At 26.9% G+C, this 25,775-nt stretch overlaps 1 protein-coding gene across 5 annotated transcripts in view; it reads right to left on the minus strand.

Annotated features, from left to right (window-relative positions):
• The window catches only part of LOC107440903 (uncharacterized), a 134,539-nt gene that overhangs the window by 50,361 nt on the left and 58,403 nt on the right, over positions 1 to 25,775 (minus strand). The window contains exon 1 of one of the 5 annotated variants that reach the window (XM_087156159.1): positions 7,692 to 7,829. The exons of 3 other annotated variants lie outside the window; for them this stretch is intronic. The gene's annotated coding sequence lies outside the window, so the exon portion shown is untranslated. Of the gene's footprint in view, positions 1 to 7,691; positions 7,830 to 25,775 lie in introns of those variants that run through there. One more of the 5 variants, XM_087156162.1, reaches the window with a different exon arrangement.

Below are 25,775 nucleotides of genomic sequence, written 5' to 3' on the forward strand. Positions count from 1 at the left end.
TCACAAAATGCTACTAAAGTCAAATGATATGCTCATTACTGCTGATTCCTTATATCGTTTCTTAAGCTTATGCGATCATAAGGTCCATCTTAAAATATGTTATAAGTTTTCTAACAAATGTTGCGTTAAAAGTTATACAATTATAGAAACATTAATTAATTGCGTTATAAGGTTGTACAAATAATCATTATGCTTAAAATTTGCATGAACTTTAAACCAGAAAACAGTTCATGAATTTATGTAACGAAATGCTACTACACTGTAAAAAATTCCGGATCAAACTACGGGGTATTATTATCTTAGGGTGACAGTACTTTTAACGGAAAATTTTACGGAACAAAAAAGGCGATATACAATAATTTTTAAAGTAATATTTATTGTAAAACCACAGAATTACAGTAATTAAATAAATATTACTATAAAAATGTTTTTTTTAACTGTAAAATGGATTTTACGGATGATGTACTCAGGTTTTCAGAACTTTTTACCAGAATTCGATGAGTAACTTTTTACAGTGTATAAATTTAATTCATTTGATTAAAATTTCTGATATTAAAATTTTTTTTTTAAATTTAAACTATCAGAAGACTTAAAGAGATATTTAAAGTTATTTAACGTTATTTACGTAAAACAGTTATAATACATTCATTATGATAAAAATTTTACTAGGAAAAGGATCTGAATCATTTACTTTTTTTAAAATTATTTCGTTATTATTTATACCTAAAAATGTTGAGACAATTTTTTCTCAATATCTACAAACTTTATACTCATAACTTCCACTCATTAAAAATAAATTTAAAACTCAGCGCAACTAGCAAAAAGTGTTCGAAAATTTTGATCACCTATTTTAATATGTTATATATTATTATATAATAACTTTTACCGATTTCGATTTCCTATGTTTATTAACCACTTTTTAGATTTTTAGGTCCTCTTGCCATCTCTGTATTAATTGAAGCAATTAAAAAATCTCAAAAATTAAAAACTGAAGTCGAATCCTTTTTTAAAACTTTAAGTGTTTAAAAACTGATTCCGCTAGCGTATCTCAAAATTGTAATCGTTTTTTTTCCTCAAAAATCTAAATAGCTTAAAAGCAAACAATAAAGTCACAAAATTAGTTTAAAGTCACTTTTAGTTTATGCTAGTTTATACGATGAGAAAACTAATTTATAAAATCAGATAAGATTAATTAGTAATTAGGTGTTGAAGAAGAAGGTGAACAAGGTTTTTAGAGGTGGTCCTAATTAAGTGGTCACTTAATGAAATATATAATGTAGATGATAAGTTACGAGGATACACCCCTAATAAACGAATAAATAAAAGTTGCAAGCAATAACATTTAAAATATTATTATTGTGGAATTTTTCCAGAGTTAAGATTAACGGATCTAGTTGTGTCACAGTCATTGTTTAGATAGCTAGCGCCAGTTTGAAGTTGCAAGACATTGATAGCTAGAAAAGTAGTCTGCGAAGGCATGGAGTTTTTGAGTAGTATATGAATGATTGGGAGCAATAATGTTGTTGTTGACATATGCCTGTTTAGGCAGAGGGGGTGCGATTGTTCTTGTTTTCCAGTGGCGCCATCTATGGCCAAGAATTCGACTTCTACCACACCATACGTCGCGCCCGTTTATAGGGGGACCCATTCATACATCCATTCATTCATCCACATATCGTAATTTTGACCTGAATCAGAGAACGATCGATCTCCAATCCAGTACCCCCAGAGGTATTGATTTGTTATGGGAACATGGAGGACTTTTGCGACTCGACAGATTTAACTTGCATCACTCACTTTACTACAGTCTTTGGCCAGCGGGGTTCGAACTCACGAACTCTCGGACATGGGCCCAACGCTCTACCGGCCAGGCTATCCCGGCTTTCCCCGCTGTAGTACGCTTCAATAAAAACTTGGAATATACTGGAGTGGGAAAAAAATCACAATTTGCGAAACCATGGTTAAGGAGAGGGGAAATAAGTGGAGACTAGGGAAATCGTGTAACCTGTAGACTTCTATTCTATTTACAAAAGTATAGGATGGGTTGAACAAGTTGGTCCTTCATCTCGATAAATACCTAAATGGGTTTGTTGATTATCTAGAAAAAGATAATCAAGTTTGCTAATTAAAGCCATTTCGTATTTTTTGTGATCTATTAGTAGATAATTTCATATTACGCTTGTTTTGTTTCCATCCTCGTTATAAGGGATTTGCATTACATGAAAGAAATTAGTTTTATGTTTATTTCCTAAAAAAATATATTCTGCAAGGACATTAAATGCGGACGGTGATAAACTTCCTACAACAAAGCACTAATTATTTTCTGAGGTAGATTTTTGAGTTTAACCTTCAAACGCAATCACGCATTTTAAAGCAGTTTTGTCCTCTTCATTTTTCTTCTTCACCATCAGAGTTTGTCATTCTATTTTGAATAATTTCTTTAATTTTTTACTCTTCTATCATTATTATTTTGCCGTTAATGTATCTTTTTATTTCACAAACAATTGCCAACTATTAACTGCACGTTATATTTAAGAAAAAATTATAAAATAAAATTTGTTATTTGTTCAAACACGGGAGTAAGAGATCAGATTTTTATAGTTTTGCATAATCTAGTTTTTTAAGAGGTAAGACGAAATAATAATGCACTTCGTATTTTTGACTTTTTAAAATTAAATTATAAGATATTTTGTGTCGAAAAATTTATTTTGAAATTAAAATAAACGGAAATAAAATATATTTAAGAAAAAATTATAAAATAAAATTGGTTATTTGTTAAAACACGGGAGTAAGAGATCAGATTTTTATAGTTTTGCATAATTTAATTTTTAAGAGGTAAGACGAAATAATAATGAACTTCGTATTTTTTTTTAAAATATGTAACGCATTACTGTTAACTTCTTTATGTTTCTAATTTTTTGACTTTTTAAAATTAAATTATAAGATATTTTATGTCGAAAAATTTATTTTGAAATTAAAAAAAACGGAAGTAAATTATATTTAAGAAAAAATTATAAAATAAAATTGGTTATTTGTTCAAACATGGGAGTAAGAGATCAGATTTTTATAGTTTTGCATAATCTAATTTTTTAAGAGGTAAGACGAAATAATAAATGCACTTCGTATTTTTGACTTTTTAAAATTAAATTATAAGATATTTTATGCCGAAAAATTTATTTTATGTCGAAGAATCAGATTTTTATAGTTTTGCATAATCTAATTTTTTAAGAGGTAAGAAGAAATAATAATGCACTTCGTATTTTCTTTTTAAAAATATGCAACGCATTACTTTTAACTTCTTTTTTATGTTTCTAATTTTTGACTTTTTAAAATTAAATTATAAGATATTTTATGTCGAAAAATTTATTTTGAAGTTAAAATAAACGGAAATAAAAAAAAAATCTGAAAGCAAAGAGCTCTAAAGTAGGTAAAATAATAAAAATGATTGCTTGAAAATGATAGTTACATAAATGTATTGTTTTAATTTTTTTTTCAGGAAAATTCTGAGATAGAAATTTAAACTAAACATACTGCTGCCCTCAGTTAATCGTCATTAAATGTAAATAAAACCTATTATAAATTTACAGAGCACAACTCACCCATGTATCCAAAACGACTAATAAAAAATTCCATTACCCAAATAGTAAAGAATATAAAATCGTATACCGAAGAAATATAAAATTTTTTGCTTTATTGTAAAAAAAGGAATTCATATTATTTTGATAAAAAGAAATACAAGTTTTTAAAATACATTAATTTTGGACCTAAAAGTGCTTCATATTTACTGACCGTAATTTTTCTCATAATATCAAAATTATCAAGAAGAAATGTAGGCAACATCATTTCGATGTGAATAATTCAGTTGGACCATTCCAAGCGTTTCAATTCTTATTTTTCACCCACAGAACTTTTTGCTTTTTCAAGAGGGCGAGAGAAGGCAAACGGTAAAAAAACGGTAAGTTTATTAGCGGAAGTTTGAGGAACTTATCTATAAATTCGGAGTTTCACAGGAGAAATATTTAATGGAGCGTGCGTTGATCTAATCTATTAGAGTTCTCAAAAGTCTACAACGAAAGGAACTGAACTGTGAGGTTATCTTGTCCGTAAACTGAGTTTCATGAGTTTTCTTGTTTATATACTACATTTCAAATAATAGTGTAGTGTTAATAAAAAAATTTCTGCTCTTATGTTAAATCACAGGTCGCCTCATGTTGACTTTAAGAGGCGTAAGTTCATTTTTTTTAAGTGCTTTGTTTTCGTGACAAGTATTATTTTTAATCTATAAAATTTCAAAACACTCGCATAAGCTGCAAGTAAATAGAACTCATAAAATAAGTTTGAAATGTAGAGAAAATAAGGGAAAAATTACAGAACAATGAAAGAAGGGGAAAAAAATAGAAAAAAAAATAATAAAAATAACCAGAAACCGGAAATAAAATAAATAAAATCAATCCGAAAAAAAGGACAAATTTTTTTAAAAAATCCGGAAAATGAAAGGTAGAATAATTTCATCAGCTCCCACGATTATATCCACAAGAAAGAGTGCTTTCTAATATTGTATCAATATAACCAAAGCAAAATATATCAATACAATAGTGTGAGGAGCACTCAAGAAATTTTACAAAATAATTACAACAAATAAAATAGAACACAATAAGTAACACACCGGTTTCTTGTTAATTTTATTATTATTGTTTTTTATTTTTTCACCTTCTTTCATTGTTCTGTAATTTTTCCCTTGTATTCTCTACATTTTGAACTTGCTCTCTATTTTGAAATATTCTCTATATTTTGCTTTGGCAATACAATACAATATTAATGTAATATTAGAAAGCACTTTTTTTGCAGATATATTCATCAGAGTTGATGACGAGATTACATCTTTTCGCAATTAAATTTTCTAATTTTAATAAATTTTTTATTTAATAGTTGCGTTATATAAGATTAAACAAGTTTTTTTATTTAATTTTTAATATTTTTTTTAAATAACTTTTCTCATTACTCATACACGGATATTGTACTAAAGATGAATAAATATAAAATTCTGAAACTCCGTAAAATATTCTGCTTATTTATAACTTACTGCACAAAATATGGCTACTTTTAAATGTTCTAATGCGACATCTGATTTTAGAAAGATTAAATAAAATTTAAACCTATTTTATTTTTTTGTCATTTTTCATAATTTTTGGTTCAGCGTCACTTTATGAATAACTACCTATTTTTATTCTTTAAATAAAAATTTATTGAATAATAAAAATGTGTGCCTTTAATAAACTTACTCATAAATATATTTTTATTAATGTAAAAAAGATATTTTCTCGTTTTGTTTAAATTTTGTTGCTAAAAAACAACTAAGTGCTTAAGTGCTCTTCTCAAACTTGAATGAAAAAAAAAATGGAACATTTCCAAAAGCTTCAATTAATTTAAAAATATATTATAAAAACTTTCAATTTTTTCCCCTAAACTATAGTAAGAAAAATTGAAGTCTCCCTGAAGTTAAAACTAGGAATGAATTACTTAAACCTTCATAGGCGGGAATAATAATAAATAATTCTCGAAGACAACGCCATCCGTTCCGCTTTGTCATTATCTTCAAAGTAAGAAAGTATATTTGCTTGATACCCTGTACAATTATAGAACAACTCGTACTTAATTTTGCTGCAGTTCTTTTTCTCGTTACTTTACACCCTAATTATAAGTTTAAATAAACTCTTACAGATGTTATTTGTTTAAATTTTAAATCGCAGATATTCCAACTCAGGAAACAAACTCTATTATTAGCAACAGTTTTTATCAAATATGTAAGGCAATAGTGTCAAATATTTCAAGTTAATGAAACTTTATATCCACAAGGAATATGTAATAAATGTATTGTTCACAAATGAGTGTTACTAAAACCTTATTAGCTGTTAAATTGAAGTCATCAACTGTTAAATGTAAGTTAAAAAATGTTTTTTTAGAAATGTAACCTTTGACATGCCTTTTGTTAGATTTAAATAAATCTTTTTAATCAGTTGCCTTATTTTTAACATTTCTTAAATAACCATTAATATGTAAGGATATTATTAGTTTAGCTTAACACTCTAGAATGAAGTTAGTAATTTTTTTCGGTGTTTCAATTTAACTTTATGACATTTTCCATTTAGTATGTGTTTTTTTTAATTCCTTTTAAATTAATATAAAATTTTTGAGATAATTATTTTATAATCTTATCATTTTAATGACTCGGTGTTCTTAAAGAGTATGTTATTTAACTAAATTTATAAGGTATAACTTGCATTGAGTTTGTAAAATTTTTTTTTAGGTGTTTGATAATAAATAAAAATTTGAATTAATTTATTTATCCTTCACCCCATTATAATGAATCTTAGATTTTTCATTATCAATAATGCCGAAATATTTATTAATTTTTCGAATTTATAAGTATTTACAAATATCATAACAGGAAATATCATAAACAAGTAGTTTAGTTTTCATATTTTGTGCAGTAAAAATTTTCTTAAAAATATTTTACATAGTTCAAAATTGGAGTAATAAAAATATTGCTTATCTTAAACTTACTATTCAATAATTAGTAAACAGTTTAGGTAATTTATTCAAAATTCTTCATTCATATCACCACAATCGAATTTTTTTAAAAAAATTTGACTGAAATAGTGCAAAATTGAGTAATACTAATTAACTACTTCTGTGGTTTATTAATATTAGTTAAATAAAATACAATTGAAATAAAATTGAATTTAATTCGAAAATGATTTTTTTGTCTTAAAATTACAATAATCAAAAAATTGCAATTTTAAATATTTTACTCAATGACTAATATACCGTTTAGATAATTTATTTAAAATGCTTATTTGGGCTCTAATTCAACTTACAACTCAATAGAAATTTCTTTTAAAAGTTAGCTTAATCGTTAAAAGTACTGAAAGATAGTGCAATACTAATCAACCATTTTTGTGCTTTATAAATATTAGTTATAATACGATTAAAACGAGATCGGAGTTTAATTAAAAAAAATTAATAAAAAATTTGAAAATAAATTCTTTATTTCATAATTATATTCTAACTTTTTTAAACTTAATAAATTTTCGGAGTTTAACTTTAGTTTTCGCTAGTTAAAACACTTGTGTATCAAAACTGGTATTAGAATCCAAAGAAGGCATGTAAGAAAGGAAATTTTACCTACGAATAAATTATTCCTTGAAGATCTCAGTTTTATGCCCTCAGACTTTTATACGACATGATAAGAACGCTACAAACATAATTAAGTTACTAAGAATGAGAAAGTAAAATCGTAAAAAAAAATAAAAATAGAGTTATTTTAATAAACTATTTCTGTGCTTTGTAAATATTAGTTAAATAAAATATGTTTAGAACGAGATTAGAATTTAAATGAAAAAAATATTAACTAAAAGTTTGAATATAAATTCTTTATTTTATATTTATATTCTAATTTTTTAATAAACTTTTTGAGTTCAACTTCGTTTATTATAACTTTGAACTTGCGTATCAAAACTGTTACTAGACTATAAGAGAAGTATTCAAAAAAGGAAATTTTGCCTACGAATAACTTAATCTATGAAACCTTAAGTTCTCAGTTTTATGCCCTCAGACTTTTATATGATAGGTTAAGAATGCTAGAAACAGATTCAAATTACGAGGAATAAGGAAGTAAAATGTCAACATACCTAATTGGTTAGATTTGAACAACCATGCGTTCAATTTTAAGTATCATATCGGTAGAACATTTGCAATGAACACCTGTAATTGAGCCTGGGAAAAAATAGTGAACTTCACTTGAGAAATTTAGCAAAGAATGATGAATTTGGCGTTTTCAACCAGCGAAAGATACTGTCAATAAGGAAAAAATGTAAGAGGACGAAAAAGAAAACAATATTTCCCTTGAAATTCAGAGTTTAAATGATAAAGGAGAGGGAAGGAAAAATATTTTATTTATAAACAATAGAAAGTTTTTTTTTTCTCTTTTGAACGCGAGCTTCTGTTTCAACAGTTGGATAAGAAACTCATAAAATTTAAAGCTAGATTGCTACTGCATGAAGATTATACACATAAAAAAATTAATATTCAAAAAGAACAGGAAGGCCTTGATTCACTTTCATTATCATCATTTGTAATAATCTCGTTATCATCTTCAAGGTAATCGAGGAAATTATTATTATTATTATTATTTTTATTTTTTTCTAAATTCAAATCGTCCACAAAACGGATGTGAATGGACTGTGTCAGCATTTGTGTTTATAAAAGATAATTTTTTTGGCCATTCGTGCGAATAAAGGTTACCGTAAATCTCAGCAATCACATAGTCGCTTTGATGTATGTCCTTATCATTTGTTATTCCTGATTTGATATTAATTTATTTGATATTTTAATACTTATTTGATATTTTTATGTTTATTTGATGTTTTTATAATTATTTAAAATCTGTATTTTCAATTATATCCTATTAAAATAGGCTAGAAAAAAATCATTAGTATAGAGACTACTGAGAAAAGTATCCTTTTCATTTGCTATTCCTGATTTGATATTAATTTATTTGATATTTTAATATTTATTAGATATTTTATATTTATTTGATGTTTTTATAATTATTTAAAATCCGTATTTTCAATAATATCCTATTAAAACAGATTAAGAAAACATTAGTATAGAGACTACTGAAAAAAGTATCCTTATCATTTGTTATTCCTGATTTGATATTAATTTATTTGATATTTTAATATTTATTTGATGTTTTTATAATTGTTTAAAATCTGCATTTTCAATAATATCCTATTAAAATAGATTAGAAAAAAAACCTTAGTATAGAGACTACTGAGAAAAGTAAACCAGATAGTAGACCTTAAGATGGCAAAAAAAAAATAATGTAGAAAATACCGAAAAAAGACTTTAAACCTCCGAAAACATCAGGGTTAAGACAGTTTGCCTAACACAAAGAAATCTGTCTGTAAGGCTAAGGGATAAACTATTTCAAGTATCAAAATATTTCCATTTTGGCACGTTTTTTTCCCTACGGACAGTCCTGGTTTACAGGGCGAAGGGAGTTCTTTCCTTAGACAGACAGTATCCCGGGCAAGCGTATGTTGTATAATAGCCCACTAATCCTTGCTGAGTTATTTTTCTAGTTAATTCGGTTAGAATCACGAGTATTCACTTGCCCAGTACAACATCAGTGTATTCCTTAGACTAATATTTTTTTAAGCTTATGGGCCTTCGACCAGTGTCACATACCTGGTATTCTTTAAACTGATGTTTTTTTTAAAGGTTAATGGTTATCATCAGGTAAAAAACTAAATATTGACGTATACCAAATATTCACTAAAGCACTATGTGATTGTTGACCTTAACTGGTGATTATCGTTTATCCCCAAATTTATACAGTTTTATACACCGAACGAGCATTATTAAGCATAACGCAACACCACAAAGACAACGTTGCAGCTCAAATATTTAAAAATTCGTGTTTTAATCTATAGGGTTTTGAGGCTTTTAAAGTGTTTAAAATAAATAGCATTATTACTAATACACGTTACTTTAGTTGCAATTTTTAAACTATTTTGACTTTGTAAAAACAGTGAAAGGGGAATTTGTTTTTGCTGTATAGTGAAATTTAGTTTTTTAGTTTTTGACGTTTTATTCTTCAAAGTGCAGTATCTTAGAAAGCACGCACAATGTGGACTTCAGAAATTCTTTCTTTTAACCAAACATTTAAAATAAGTAAAATGATTATAAATAAACTAAAAAAGGCGTATAAATGGGTGAAGAATTATTGAAATTTTGAATTAAATAAATGAATAGAACGCAAAAAATTGCAAATGAATTAGATCACAAGTGAAAAGATTGTATTAGGAAATATACCGTTGTTTTCTTTTTCTTTCTTTTTTTTAATACGATTGGTTTTTAAAAATTTACAAGTTGCATTCGAAAACTAAAAATGAAGTAACTGTAAAATTTAAATCATTTTTATCTAAACAAGAAGAAGTTTTAAATCTTTTGAGAGTTTTTCACCATAGTAGCGTAAAGAGCTTCAAAGGTTTATTTCGATCAAATGAAATCAAATTAATAAGTACATAAAAATTCATTCACTTAGGTTTTGTTTCAGATATATATTTCGTAAAATGAAACATTGATGACGTTTAACAAAGCTTAATAAAGCGTAGAGCTTTTCGAATATTAAAAAAAGGAAACTTATGAGCAGAAAAAAAATCATATTTTGTATCTTTTTCCTTTAATCGCTTAGATTTTATTAAATTATTAATTATTTTTATTATTATTATTATTAATTTATTTTTACAAAGATTTTTCTATAAAAACTTTACTTGAATAAAAAATCATGTAGATTAGACGTGTAGGTACAATATTATTATATTTTCATTCACTACCGTCTATCACACATAAATAGATTTAAGAGAGTAATGTTCATCTCTGTAGCTTAGAACGTTTTGAACCATAATAGGTTAGTTTTGTTTGATATTTTTACTTTCGAGCCATACATCAGTCTCATGGATTTCGGAAAAATTTTTCATGATTAGTCTCTGTGTGAATATTTTGAGACAGCACTGTGATCTTTAACCCTCCAAAAAAATTGACCAGACATTCTAACCCATGTTTCTTTTGTTGGAAAAGAGTGTTATAGCATTTTTGCCATCTTGGTTAATTTTTTTACCTTCCATAATAATTCATATTCTATTAAATTAGTATTATATTCGTGAAAAATCTTGTTATTATTTTTCTTTGTGATGAAATTGCTTCCGTACTATAAAACCTTGCTCTGAGTAAAAAAATTCCAAACTTATATACAAAATATTTTGATAGAATAAATGAATTAAATATATAATCAATGAGGAGTTTAATAATTATTTTATTTGCCACTTTAGAATTTTCTCTCCCAAAATAATACTCCATTATGTTATTAGTAAACAAAGAATGCGAAAACTCATAAAATTAAGCCTCTCATAAAATAAGCCATTCTTCTTATGTATTATAACATTAAATCTTCAAGTGATGATCCTTCATAAATGGCTACTATTTTGAGAAGTTGCCAAAAGACTGAACCCTCTCATACAAGTGATTCGATTCCTGGGTTATTAGAGTAATATTCCATTGTGTTATAATTACATCAACAATCTCTGGAAGAGTCATAAAACAAATGAAAACCTTTAACATTTCATGCTTAGTTGCATTTCAATTTTGGGACTGGGGGCCGTTATTATTTTTCTTTTCAATAAACAATCATTCAGTAATACATAGAACAAACAGTTCTGCGTGCAAAAGGTTAAAACGATAAGATGAATGACAAGGGCATTGTAGATTTCTATCCAACAGTTTCTATCAGTTATAGGTGAGTCGCCTTCTTCCGGAAAAGTTGTGATGGTAATTCCAGATTATCACTTATCTCTCATCATTTTAGCTACTGAAATTTCGCGAGAGAGAACCCATAAAAATTTGAGGAGAGTTTCCTGGTCAATTCTCATTTTGTCAATACCATTAAAAAGCTTTAAAATAGTACGCTACACTGTTAAAATTTTCCTTCTGAAATTATGGTAAAATAACTAGCAGCAGTCTGTCCATCCGATTAACCGTGAAGTTTACGGTAAAAAACATTTTTTTTCTTTATGGTTTTGAAACCATTTACAAAAAGTACGGTTATAAAACCATAAATAAAAAACTTTACGGTTTTTTAACCATTTACTACTAAAATTTTTCAAAACCGTAAAATAAAATTATTATTTAATTAGACATAGGAGCTCGGCTTTTCGTATGATATTGGTCATTGGAGAGTGCCAGATGGTGGAAATTCTTCATGTGTTGGAGGAAATATTGTGGTGTCAAGACTAGGACTCGAACTCCAGTTCTGCTGCTCATGAGACTGACTGGCAAGCCCGCTCGGCTATGATAAGTACGCATTTGCAAGGAACTAAGTAGCTTAATTAGATACAGTTCTAGTTAGTGCGATAAAATTCTGGCTGTTTAACCGTGTTAGGTGAAAGCAGTTGATAAACAGTTTTTTCTCAAACTTAACAATTTGATTACTTTTTTATTTATGGTTATTTGACTGTTTTGATTGAATATGGTGAAATAACCCTTCAATAAATTGTTATTTAACTATTTTTTCCGAGAAAATCTCTAACAGTGTATCAGTTCTAAGTGGTTTACGACGAGGTCTAGAGACTGCAGTAAAATTAGATGTGTTTTAAAAAAAAGTAAAAACTGAGAAATCTCGAAAAATAAATGACGCAAAGTCTTATTAACATTATTTTATCTTCGACGCGGCTCAAAATATATAGAAAATAGTCATAGCTTGAAATGCGTGCCTTATTTAATTTTTCACTAGCACATTACAAGCAACATCCATTCTCGTTAATTAGCATTTCGAGCTCTGTTTATTTTCTGAATCGTACATTTTGAGCAAGATCATATTTTAAAACGCTCATAACAAGATCCGTAAAATTTCTTAGCACATTTTCAGCTATATCTCATTTTTCAAATACGCATTTCTAACTAGGTCCATTTTCATAAACGCATGTTTAGAGCTATGTCCGAAATAAAACAAATTACCGACGAATTTCTAAATCTCTGGATGTTGTTAAAATTAAAGAAATTTGCCTTTATACTTTCTATTAAAAATGTATAAAATTAGCTTTAGAATTTTAGCTTGTTGAATCTACGAAAAATATGCTTTGATACGTCTTATTTAAAAAACAATACATTATAAATTGAGGAAAAAGATATAGTTTGTTGAATAAACGGTTTTAAAGATAAAATTTCCGCAGCTATTTTTCTAATTATTAACTTTACACAATACTTTTTTGTGAGAAAATAAGCATTTCATCAAGACGTTTTCTTTAGCGAGCGAAACAAATCATTTTACAACTATAACTTGAAAATGTAAAAAAATTAAAGTTAAAGGATAAAGATTACGTTTTCTTATAGAGAAATTTTAAAATTTTCTAGTTTGATTTTTAATTTAATTAGAAATGGTGCAAAACACTGTTGCAATATACAAGAAGTTAAACAGGATTGATTGAAAAGAGCTTAACACAGTTATATCACTTAATTTTGATGACAGTCAGACCTGGGGTGTCATTTATTCAGTTGTTGTCATTGTTGAGTTTTTTTTTTTTTAAAAATATTTTTCACTATATTAGTAGCAGAATCTATAACAATATCTTCATAAATCCATAATTTTTAGCCCACTCAATCATCAGAGGAAGATTATTATTGTAGAGATAATTACATTTGGCATAATTTGAAAATATAATTTCCTTATATTTGTAAAGCTTTATGTTCTCTAAATTTAAGGTGAATTTTATACCATTATACTAAAAATCAAATAAGTTAAGCCTGTAATCAAGAAACAGAAAAAAATCTTTTGTTCGCTGTAATGTTCTTTCAATTAATTTTTTAAAATTTTTTATTAATAAGCAAGTTTAAAGATGTTTTTTAAAAAAAGAGTCTTAACGATTTTCCGCCGTTTACACGTTAGAATTTTAGAAATAAAAAGAAAATTTGAATGAACAATTAACTGCATATTCTGTAATAATCTGGAGTACCCGCTGTCATGCTGGGGATGCGGGTTCTACTAACGGAATCACTATATTAACCTTTTGGTTACGGCTGGTACAACATGTGGACCACAGGTGATGGTACAACATGGAACACCGTAAGCAAAGGGTTAATATAAATAAATTCAGTCGGCACACAAAAAAAATGCGTTACATAAATATGAATATACTGAATCGTTGATATTCTAAGATCGAATAAATGATTTTTCACTCTCAGCTAAGAGTCGTTCTTTTTTTTTTTAAAAAAAAAGAAATAAACGACATTAATTAAAATATTGAGAATAAAATTTTTAAAATCTGATTTTAGTTTATTTATTACGAAAATAATAGCCCTGGAAAGGCCATTATGGAAAAGTCGTTTGGAATATTAAACATTTATATTTTAATTTTATTATATTGATTTTGTTTTATTTTATTGCCAAGAATAAAAACAATTAAAAATATAAAATTAAGCAAATCATTTTTTCTTATTAGTTATTTTAGTTACATTCAAATAAAATTATCTAAAAATGAATTACTGAAATTTGCATATAGGCAGTATTTATAGTTGTTAAATTACCACAGATACTTATAAAAAAAAATCGATGTAAGGATTAAAGTGTATCGCTTTATTCGACTATCTTGTTTGTTGTGAAATATGTTATACCTATGGTTGAAGAAGGTGAAAAAGAATACGAGTAAAAAATAGGAACTTCGTAAAAATTCTGATCACGGCACCCCCCGGCGCTAATCCTTCATTTCCTTACGCGACATCTTAACTTGTTGAAAGTAATGGATATTTGTTATAGCTGATGATGCCTTGAAACTGGTGATATATCTTCTACCATCTATTGTGTAGTACACCCGCTTTCGAAACCCTATGTTTTATGGTTTTTCAGTATTTAAAAATGTTATTGACCTGAAATGAATGTTTCAGGAAAATAAATACGGTTGTTTAGTAGCCTTAAGCGAATTCGCTCGGAAGTTCAAATTAATGTCATTAGAAGTCATTATAAATTCGAAGCTCGTGGTCTAGGCGAAAACGGACGTTATAATATGCGATCGTATTAACGTGAGTGCACAAAAGTACCGTAAGCTAGAAAAGTACACAGACGAAAAAGTATGATCAAGACTACCGGAATATGGTAAAATTTACCGCGCTTCTGGCTGTATGGGATCATCAAAAAGCTCAATAATTTTTCCGAAGAGCTATGGTAATGATTTTGGTAAAATTAACAATAAAATACGGTTTTACTATAAGTGATAAAATTTGGTAATTTTAGCATGAAGTCTTGAAGCATGGCATGAAAACCATTTATTCTCTAAATTTACCTTTCTGTTTTGTAATTTTTTCCAAGTGTGTGGTAAGAAGAACTATAATTTTGAGGACCAGAATTTCCGGTAAACCGTTACCAGGGATCTGTCGTCCAGACATTTTGTGAAGGGTCCGGTTTTTGTGAAATTGTGAAAAAATTAGTCACATTCTTTCAACCAGGGTCCTGCTTTTATGAACTTTTGCAATTAGGGTCCGGTTATTGCAAAAAACGTTTTCAAGGAGTTTTTAAATTGTAAAAAGATACAAGATTATGCTCAGCACTGTAAAATTATAATAAAAAAAATTACATTTGCAAAAATAAACAGCAATTGCTGCTTCTAAATTAGAGATGCAACATACAAATATTTGGTATTTAGCTTATACTGCTGAACGCGGAATATTTATTTCGGACGAATAATGGAAGAATCGTCTGCCGAAGACAAAACTTAATTCGTTTACATCCATCTTTCTAGTTTTCTGCCCTGGGAAGGGTTTATTCAATTAACAAAACAATAATGAAGATAAACAAATTTGTGAAGGGTCCGATTAAAGGAAAAATCATTTTGTGAAGGGTCCGTTTTTAAGTTAAAATATTTTGTGAAGGGTCCGATTAAAAGAAAAATCATTTTGTGAAGGGTCCGTTTTCATGAAAAGATATTTTGTGAAGTGTCCGTTAACGGACCCAAATTTATTCTAAACAGGCCCCTGGTTACAATATGAACGTGAACGGAAAAACAAAAATTACTAAATAAATGGTTGAAATACCGTATATTTTGGTTTTAGTAACTGGAATTTTTTTTTTCGTTTGTGTCATCATCAAATAGTCAGAAATGTCATACACTACGGTAATTTTACCAGAATTGTTTCTTCCATGTACATATCAACCCATAGATGCATAAACCTGAAAACTAAGTTTTGAAAAATTTCGGGTCAAGAAATTTACTATTAAATTTCACTATTAAAGTGAAATTTTAATTTTGTTTAGTTTTAATTTGCGTTAATTATTTCGTTTTTTAGGCACTTTTTTAAAGCTCGTAACGTTGTAGTTTAAAAGTATATAAGAAAAGAAAAAATTCTCGGAAAATTTAAAAAAATAATATCAAAACACTAATATCCACACATCAAGTAATAACGTCAAAGTTTTGGACAAAAATCTTTATATTATTTGTTACAAATTTGTGCAAATCTAAATTTCAGCTCGAATTTCATTTCTTTCTGAAAATTTTACTATCACAGTCTTAACTTCGAAGAGCTTAGTTTAGCAGCGTATCTTGGTACTAAATTTATCTAAAACAAGGAATAATAAATTATGATTTCCAGATACATATCCCGAGTTTTTTTCCCGAGTTTGATTGTGTGTATTTTTTGTACACGAAAGTAACATTTGAGGAATGAAGTTTAAACGGAAAATAAAAGCTTAAAATTCATGAACAAAATGAAGTAACAATAAAGTAATTACAGCATATATAAACTTAATTAAACTGTGTTTATTTGTTCTTAATTACTTACCATTTTGTTAAGTTATACTAACTACATAACCATTGCATTTCGCAAATTTTTCGAAACTGTGAAATTTTGTAGTTTTATGAACAAGCTCATCAACCGTTGCTTAATTTTCGCATACTTAAAAATAATGCTATATTATTGAACTTTGTATTCTATTTTTAAAAGTCAGGGGTCTGTTTAGAAGAAATTTGGGTCCGTTAACGGACCCTTCACAAAATATTTTTTCATAAAAACGGACCCTTCACAAAATATCTTTTCATAAAAACGGACCCTTCACACAATATTTTAACTAAGAAACGGACCCTTCACAAAATAATTTATCTTTTAATCGGACCCTGCGCAAATTTGTTTATCTTCATTATTGTTTTGTTAATCGAATAAACCCTTTCCAGGAAGGGGGGGGGGAAAGACGGATGTAAACGAACTAAATTTTGTCTTCGGCAGACGCTTCTTCCTTTATTCATCCGAAATGAATATTCTGCGTACAGCCGGTATAGGCTAAATACCAAATATTTATATGTTGCATCTCTAATTTAGTAGCTGCAATTGCTGTTTATTTTCTAAAATTCAATTTTCTTAATTATATATTTACAGTGTTGAGCATAATTTTGTATGTCTTTACAATTTAAAAACTCCTTGCAAAAGTTTTTTTCTCCAAAACAGACCCTATTTGCACAAATTCACAAAAGCGGACCCTGGTTGAAAGAATGTGACTTAACGTTTATTTTATATTCACAAATTACGAGTAATTTTTTCACAATTTTACAAAAAACGGACCTTTTACAAAATGTCTGGATAGACCCCTGAAAGTGTATTTACTGAAAGGAATGTTCTTAAAGTCTATTTTAATGATAAAATATTAAAAACATTATTACTTTATGAACTCAAAACTGTAATTTATTTATAAAGCAGTTTTTATTTATGAGTTTATCATGCAATAGTTTCCTAGAAAAGTATCAATATTGGCATTCTATATAAAGCTAGATTAAAAAAAAATGAAAAAAATTCTCATGGTTCAAAATTGATACAAAAAAGTTCTCACGTAACTGTTCTGATTTAGTTTTTTTTTCCACCGAAAACCTGACCTTTCGACCCAAAGCCTGTAGCTTTGAGTAGTTTCAGTGCATCACGTAAAATATGTGGGATTAAAACATCAATTGTCTGATGGAAGGTATTTTTATGTTCTCTGTCTCCCAGAAAATTTTTTGAAAGTGGTAAAAAAGCAGTAAAAATTGACCCAAGTGTGCATCTCATTTAATTTTTATTTTACTAGTCTAAAAATCTGCTTAAATCTGCTGCTATTTTTCCGTGTTTACACAAACATATTAACTGAGAAGTTTAGATAGGTTTCGATAGATTTTACAACCCTGGGAAAAACATTTTATGTTTGCCTCTGATGCTTTAAACTTAATTAAAGCCTAAATAACGTAATATAATTTTATGAGATCATAAAATCAATCGTTAGTTAGGATATTATTTTAGTAATTGAAAAAATAATTATTAATTTTATCTATTCGCTTATCCTTAGTCAAAATACTTTACTTCCTAATTTCATAAATACTTATATTAATTAATAAAGTAAATAAAGTATGAAGAAGTTAAAAGTGAACTCTGTGACAAAAAAGATCACAGAGAAAAAAAGTGTGATGAAACTGTTGTAATGTATGGTATTGATAATTCTGTTAATAAAAACCTAAATACACTGTATTTAATATATTCATTTGATAATTTTCCCTTTTATATGGCAACGGTTTACAGGAAAAACTAGTTTTTTAAATTGTAGATCTTATTACTTCTCATTTAGTAAAAAATGCAAAACTGAAAAGGGAATTTAACCGGATAAATGGTTTTCATGTCATGCTCTAAGGTATCATGATAAAAATTACCAAATGTTAACACATTTAAAAAATTTTATCGCATGTTATAAAACCATATTCTGTAGTTAATTTTATCAAAATAATTATCTAAGCTCTTCTTTAAAAATTACCGAGCCTTTTGGTGCTCTCATACAGTCAGAGAAGCGGTAAATTTTACCATATTCTGGTAATTTTGACCATACTTTTTTATTTCTCACAGTGATATTCTAAATACTTGTTTAAAAGATATCTCATTCTTCTACATTTATTTTAAACGAAACAAACTAGATTAACTGTTTTATTATTAAGTTGTAATTGTACGAAAAACGGTTAGACCACAGCTAATTGAGAAAATATTTTAAATCATTTCTCAAAATTTTAATAACAGTTGCTCTTAACAGATACATGAATTACTGAACTGGAAATCATTGATTTTTAGTAATTGTTTTTTTAATATTTTACTTTAAGATAAAAGAAATAGCCAAAGGTTTGAAATTATAGTCATTAAAAATTATCAATAGAAAAAAAAAGTGCTAAAATTTTATCGATAGCATTTTTCTAGCATTTGGTATTGTTACCAAGTTATCAAGATAATTAAGCTAAATGTTATATATCTAAATGTGAATTAAGCCAAATGTCATATAATGCAGACAAATTTCATTGATATCATTAATGTGCAAAAGCTTGCGCCTCAGTGCCTTAACCGGTCTAATAGCAGTTCACACATGATTTAATCTGGAGATCATGAGTTCGATTCCGAAGTCATGCTAAAAATATGGCGAGTCTTTGCAATTTTGCCTAAGCTGAAAATCCTTCACTTAATGTCGTGTGAGTGTATGAGCACAAAAGGCAACTACTTCGTCTGACTGAGATCAAAGTTATGAGGTGTGCTTTTGTAGCAAGGCATGACTCTTTAAACATAAAACCCAAAAGAAATAAAAATCTAGGCGTTTGATCATAATAGAGTGAATTATAACTTAGAACATATACCTCTCGCTTCCTAATGTATCTATGTCACAGTGATCAATAAAGAATCGAATCCCTGATCGATTTGTATACTTTTTAAACCGTCAGTTTCCACAGTGCTAATGCAAAATATCCCCAGTAGTGTACAGATAATAGGTTAGAGTACCCATGGAATTGGTTTGTCTTAGAAAAGATTTTGTAGGTTTTTTTTCTTCATGTAAAATCATATAATTCAAATGTTGTTTAGTTTTATTCAAAAAGTCCTTCAAAGTCCATTAAAAGATTTAAGAGAACATGAGTTCCCTTGTCTTCTGGGTTGGGTTAAACATTACTACAGAGTTAAAACGTTAGTAGTCGTAAATCTAATATAGATGGGTAGTTCACTATTTATTTTTAGTTTTTAATTTCAGTTAAATTCTCTTTATTTATTCGTAAAAATAAACTTAATTTATTTCGGGTAATATTATATTTCGGGTAATAAAAACCATAATTCTGTCAATAAAAACCTAAATACACTGTATTTAAACTATTCATTTGATAATTTTCCCTTTCATATGGCAACGGTTTACAGAAAAAACTAGTTTCTTAAATTAAAAAAAAACTAAAAAAGCCTGATAATTTGTATAATGCCAATTAAGGTAGTACTTGCATAAATGCTTCATAAAAACAAAATATAAGAAAGGGCTAAGAAATGATGTATAATAAACTTGAACAAAAAATAAGAAAATAGTATGACATCGGTGCGTTAAATACAGGGAAATAGTTATTTCGATAATAAAATAAGAAAAGAAACGAATCAGGTAAAATGTAATTAAAAAAATAAGAAAAGATCTAGAATTAGTTAAATAAACAGTTGATTAAATAAATAGTGATATTTAGTAGAAAATTAATAAAATGCAGAAAATGAATAAATAAAAATTAAAATGCAAGCATTAGAGGAATATCTTAACACTCACAAAACACAGCACACACCATACTTCTGATGTGATTTATTTCAAAATCAATCAGAGAAAAAATAAATAAATAATAGACACTTTTATGCGTTTTTCATGGTGAACTCTAAAATATGAACTTAAGAGAATTTTTCCATGATATAAAACAACTTCCCGACAAAAACGCCTAACGCCGTAAAAACGGACAATAGTAAAAATCACCTAACAGCTTCTAACGATGGTTGAAAATTGCTTGCAAATGATGAGGTTTTTGTATCATTTTGTTAGAATGTTACAGCCGATGTGAAAGAAATTGGAAAAAAATACAAATCATGATGGCCAAATGACGTCACGAAGGCCGGCCTAACCAGAATCTTAAATGATTGGCTTCGGAAAATCTTTGCGCGTTAGTAAAAATGTTCTCGAAGTTGCTTTATGAATGAAAGCTTACTCCTATGGAAAACTCTAGCTGTTGCTCGTGTTAAGTCGAATGATTGAAGGTTAATGATGCGTAGAGAAAGTTATCGTTCGGTCGACATTGTTAAGTACTACCAACAGATGACTGACCTGAGAGCGCCGTGACCATAGTCGGTAGATCTGAGGAAAAGGTTAAAGACAGGAAATATAATCTTAAAACACAGGAATTTCAAAATTGATGTTTCTTACAAAAATTAACCGACTGATGCCAATAAAAAAAGTGATATTTTTTTCTTCTTACAAATTTATCAATATCCAATGATTTTAAATGGCAAGCATAGAAATCTAACTCAATATAAGGTTGTTTGTATCAAAATTGTTTTTCTCTTTTAAAAATTGTCTCTATAAAAATCATAAAAAAGTGAGTTTTTAAGTGATTAAACAATATAGTTAATGATTTGATACTCTTAATAGGCAGGGGTCTGTCCAGACATTTTGTAAAAGGTCCGTTTTTGTAAAATTGTGAAAAAATTGCTGGTAATTTGTAAATATAAAATGAACGTTAAGTCGCATTTTTCAGCCAGGGTCCGTTTTTGTGAATTTGTGCAAATTTGGGTCCGGTTATTGCAAAAAACTTTTTCAAGGAGTTTTTTAAATTGTAAAGAGATAAAAGATTATGCTCAACACTGTAAAGTTATAATTAAAAAAATTAAATTTTGAAAGATAAACAGCAATTGCTGCTACTAAATTAGAGATGCAACATACATATATTTGGTATTTAGCCTATACTGCTAAACACAGAATATTCATTTCGGACGAATAAAGGAATAAGCGTCTGCCGAAGACAAAACTTAGTTCATTTACATCTGCCTCCCCCCCCCCGGGAGGGGTTTATTCGATTAACAAAACTATAATGAAGATAAACAAATTTGGTTCGATTTGAAAAGAAACTTAATTAGAAAAAAGGATTAGAATTAGATAGAATAATAGAATTAGAAAAAAGGGTTCGATTAAAAGATAAATTGTTTTGTGAAGGGTCCGTTTTTAAGTTAAAATATTTTGTGAAGGGTCCGTTTTTATGAAAAGATATTTTGTGCTCCGTTAACGGACCCAAATTTCTTCTAAACAGACCCCTGATAGGGAACAATTTTTTCTTCTGTTGGATGCTCCATATATATTTTTTAGTTTAACACTATTAATGAGTTAACTAGTAACATTGTTTAAGAGGCCGGGTTGAAGTTGGGAATAAATCATTCGCTTCTGGCACAGTTGATTCAGGTTCGATTCCCAACTATAACAAAGGTGATATATTAGCTTCTCCTATTCAGCTCCGACTACAGTATATTGATACAATTCACAAAATATTTTAAAATTATAACTAAATTTGAAAGCAGCATTTTAAATATTAATTGATGAAAGCAATTAAAAATGATTTAAATTAAAATTTAAATTTCATTAAAATTTTAACTAAAATTGAAAGCATCGTTTCAAATTTTAATTATTGAAAGCAATTAAAATTAAATTAAATTAGAACTAAAGTTTCCTTAAAATTGAATGCAATATTTTAAATTTTAAAATTACTAATTTAATTGAAAGTAAAATTTTATGTTTTAAAATTAATAATTAAATTTGAAAGCACTATTTTAAAATTTAAAATTACTAATTAAAATTGAAAGTAACATTTTATATTTTAAAATTAATAATTAAAATGAAAAGCAATATTTAAAATTTTAAAATTACTAATTAAAATTGAAAGCAACATTTTATATTTTAAAATTAATAATTAAATTTGAAAGCAATATGTTAAAATTAATAATTGAAATAAAAAGCAATGTTCTAAATTTTAAAATTAATAATTAAATTTGAAAGCAATAGTTTAAAATTAATAATTAAAATGAAAAGCAATGTTTTAAATTTTAAAATTACCAATTAAAATTGAAAGTAACAATTTATGTTTTAAGATTAATAATTAAATTTAAAAGCAATATTTTAAAATTAATAATTAAAATGAAAAGCAATGCTTTAAATTTTAAAATTACTAATTAAAATTGAGAGTAACATTTTATATTTTAAAATTAATAATTAAAATGAAAAATAATATTTTAAATTTTAAAATTACTAATTAAAATTGAAAGTAACATTTTATATTTTAAAATTAATAATTAAATTTAAAAGCAATATTTTAAAATTAATAATTAAAATGAAAAGCAATGTTGTAAATTTTAAAATTAATAATTACAAGCAAAACAAAAATATTTGAAATTATTGTGTTTTGAAAAAAATTACGTGTTTTTTAAATAACTGTCACCTTGACTCGAATGATATGAAAAGAAGAACGGAAGTTTATTTAATTTTATCTACTTATTTATTCCAAATAAATGAAACACAAATGCGTTATTTTTATCGAATTACTGAATAAAAATATAGATTTATTTTCATTTCCTTACACTTTCATATCTTCGCATTTCACAAGCGTCAATTTAGTCTTATGAAATGACCCAAGCGTTCCGGTTATATGAAATAAAATGTCATGCTTTTGGATTCATGATACATTCGCATGAGTAACTACATTCATTTTATTGTTATATAATTAGGATATGCTATTTTCAGATTTGTATTTTTCAAATTACTTCATTATTTTGTGATGAGTGAACTGTTTAAAAAGGGTGATAAATTTAATTTTATTCATAGAATTACTACGGCTAATAAAGTATAAGATAATTTTTCTTTGCTTTAATTATTCGACGAGTTAGAATGATGCTTTCAAGATTAAAAACTGCTAAAAATCGAACATTCTAAAAGCTGAAGAGATTATTGAAAGTACAAGTAAAGTGATTCTTTAAAAAGTCAGAATTTTTCATTAAACAAATGTTTATATTCGGTTGAAAGTATTGAATGTTAATATTTTATTCATAGAATTACTACGGCCAATAAAGTATAAGATAATCTTTTTTTGCTTTAATTATTCGACTAGTTAGAATGATGCTTTCAAGATTAAAAACTGCTAAAAATCGAACATTCTAAAAGCTGAAGAGATTATTGAAAGTACAAGTAAAGTGATTCTTTAAAAAGTCAGAATTTTTCATTAAACAAATGTTTATATTCGGTTGAAAGTATTGAATGTTAATATTTTATTCATAGAATTACTACGGCCAATAAAGTATAAGATAATCTTTTTTTGCTTTAATTATTCGACTAGTTAGAATGATGCTTTCAAGATTAAAAACTGCTAAAAATCGAACATTCTAAAAGCTGAAGAGATTATTGAAAGTACAAGTAAAGTGATTCTTTAAAAAGTCAGAATTTTTCATTTAACAAATGTTTATATTCGGTTGAAAGTATTGACTGTTAATATATGCTACACATTTTATTCAAAGAATTACTACAGCTAATAAAGTATAAGATATTATTTCTTTGCTTTAATTATTCGACTTGTTAGAATGATGCTTTCAAGATTAAAAACTGCTAAAAATCCATATTCTGATATTCTGACACCATATTCTGATAATTTCGACCATATATTTTTTCTCAGTGTAGATATTTTAAAGTTTCTGAACGTAGAATTACCTGAATAAGAATCTAAAGAATTATTAAACATTGAAATTTTTTTTATATTATGAAATTAAATTTTTTGATTTCTTTTTAATCCAATTGCTAGATCGATTTATATTTTGACATACATACCAACGAATTTTTAGCTTACTCAAAATACACATTTTTTAAATGAATACAATATCATTTTAAAACTTCAGTATTTCGCCACACCTATTTTTCCCAAATAAGTTACAAATTGCATTATTTTTGAATAAGATTTAGAATTGAAAGAAAGGGAAATTTCAATATCAAATATCTTCAATATAAAACCTGCACGAAAAAGTCAAAAAATTATAATAAATGTATCATCAAACGCAATCATCTTTCTTTGCAAGAAAATTACTCTCGCCAAAACACTTAGCAAGTATAAATTATTTAGATACACGGTTAATATAACAAGCAAAAAAACCGGTTATCACTCGATTAAAAACATTGAAACCGGTAATTTTCTTATCAAATTTACCACCCCGATGATTAGAAATTGCTGGTATAATATTCCCCAATCTAACAGATAATCTCAGTTTTAAAAACCGTTTCGTGTCAAATTAAGTCTAAACATAAAATTGTTCCTCGGGGTAACGAATACGCATGCGCAGTCACGATAAGAAATGTAAATATCAACAATTAATAAACCATCAAAAAGAAAATTGTTTTTTTTTTTTAAGGCATGTATCTCCTTCAAGGCTTTTAAATATAAAGAGTCTATTAGAGATTTAATTTTTTTTTGTTATTCATGAAATTGTTATCATTGATTTTTGTTTCAAGCTAGCTTTTAACTGTACATATTGCGTGACTGTATCACTTCGCTTATCATAGAAAATCTTTTGTTTTATTTATTATGTTAATTTTCTTAATTTTTTTTTTCGTTCGCATAAAAGCAGTTTGGCATTATTAAAAATAATGAATGAAGGTGCATCAGTTAAAGCTTACATTATTTAACGGAAGTGATAGCTTTAGACCAAACTAAAATTATTCAGAATAGATGCAAAAGAATATATCAAATCAGATGAAAAAAAAAAAAAAAAAAAAAGACATCTAATGGCATAATAAGAATAATCGAGTCATTTTTGCAGAAATTCTGGTATAAGTAACTTTTTATCGAAATTTCGCAGATTTATTGTATCACAGTTCACACACACACACACACACACACACACACACACATATATATATATATATATATATATATATATATATATATATATATATATATATATATATATATATATATATATATATATATATATATATATATATATATATATATATATATATATATATATATATATGTATGTATATATATATATATACATATATATATATGTATATATATATATAGGAAACTTTTTTTAAAGTTATTTTTAAAAAAAGGTTGGTATATTCTGTAACGTATCTTTTAAAAGAATGGATTTTGGATTTATGATTTAGTTAATCAAAAACTAAAAAACGAATTTTTTTTACGTGTAACAGAAACTAATCTATGTCACGCTGCAAAAATTCTAAACTAAAGCATTAGCTATAAATGATGTAAAATTATTTTTCAGATGGGATAAAAACTATACTATAAATGTTATCAAGCCAGCGAAAATGAAAAACACTGTTTTGAGAAAATGGTAGTTGATGT

Source organism: Parasteatoda tepidariorum, chromosome 12 (assembly GCF_982258835.1).
Source record: "Parasteatoda tepidariorum strain Cologne lab strain chromosome 12, Ptep-v5.0, whole genome shotgun sequence".
Lineage (NCBI taxonomy): Eukaryota > Metazoa > Arthropoda > Arachnida > Araneae > Theridiidae > Parasteatoda > Parasteatoda tepidariorum.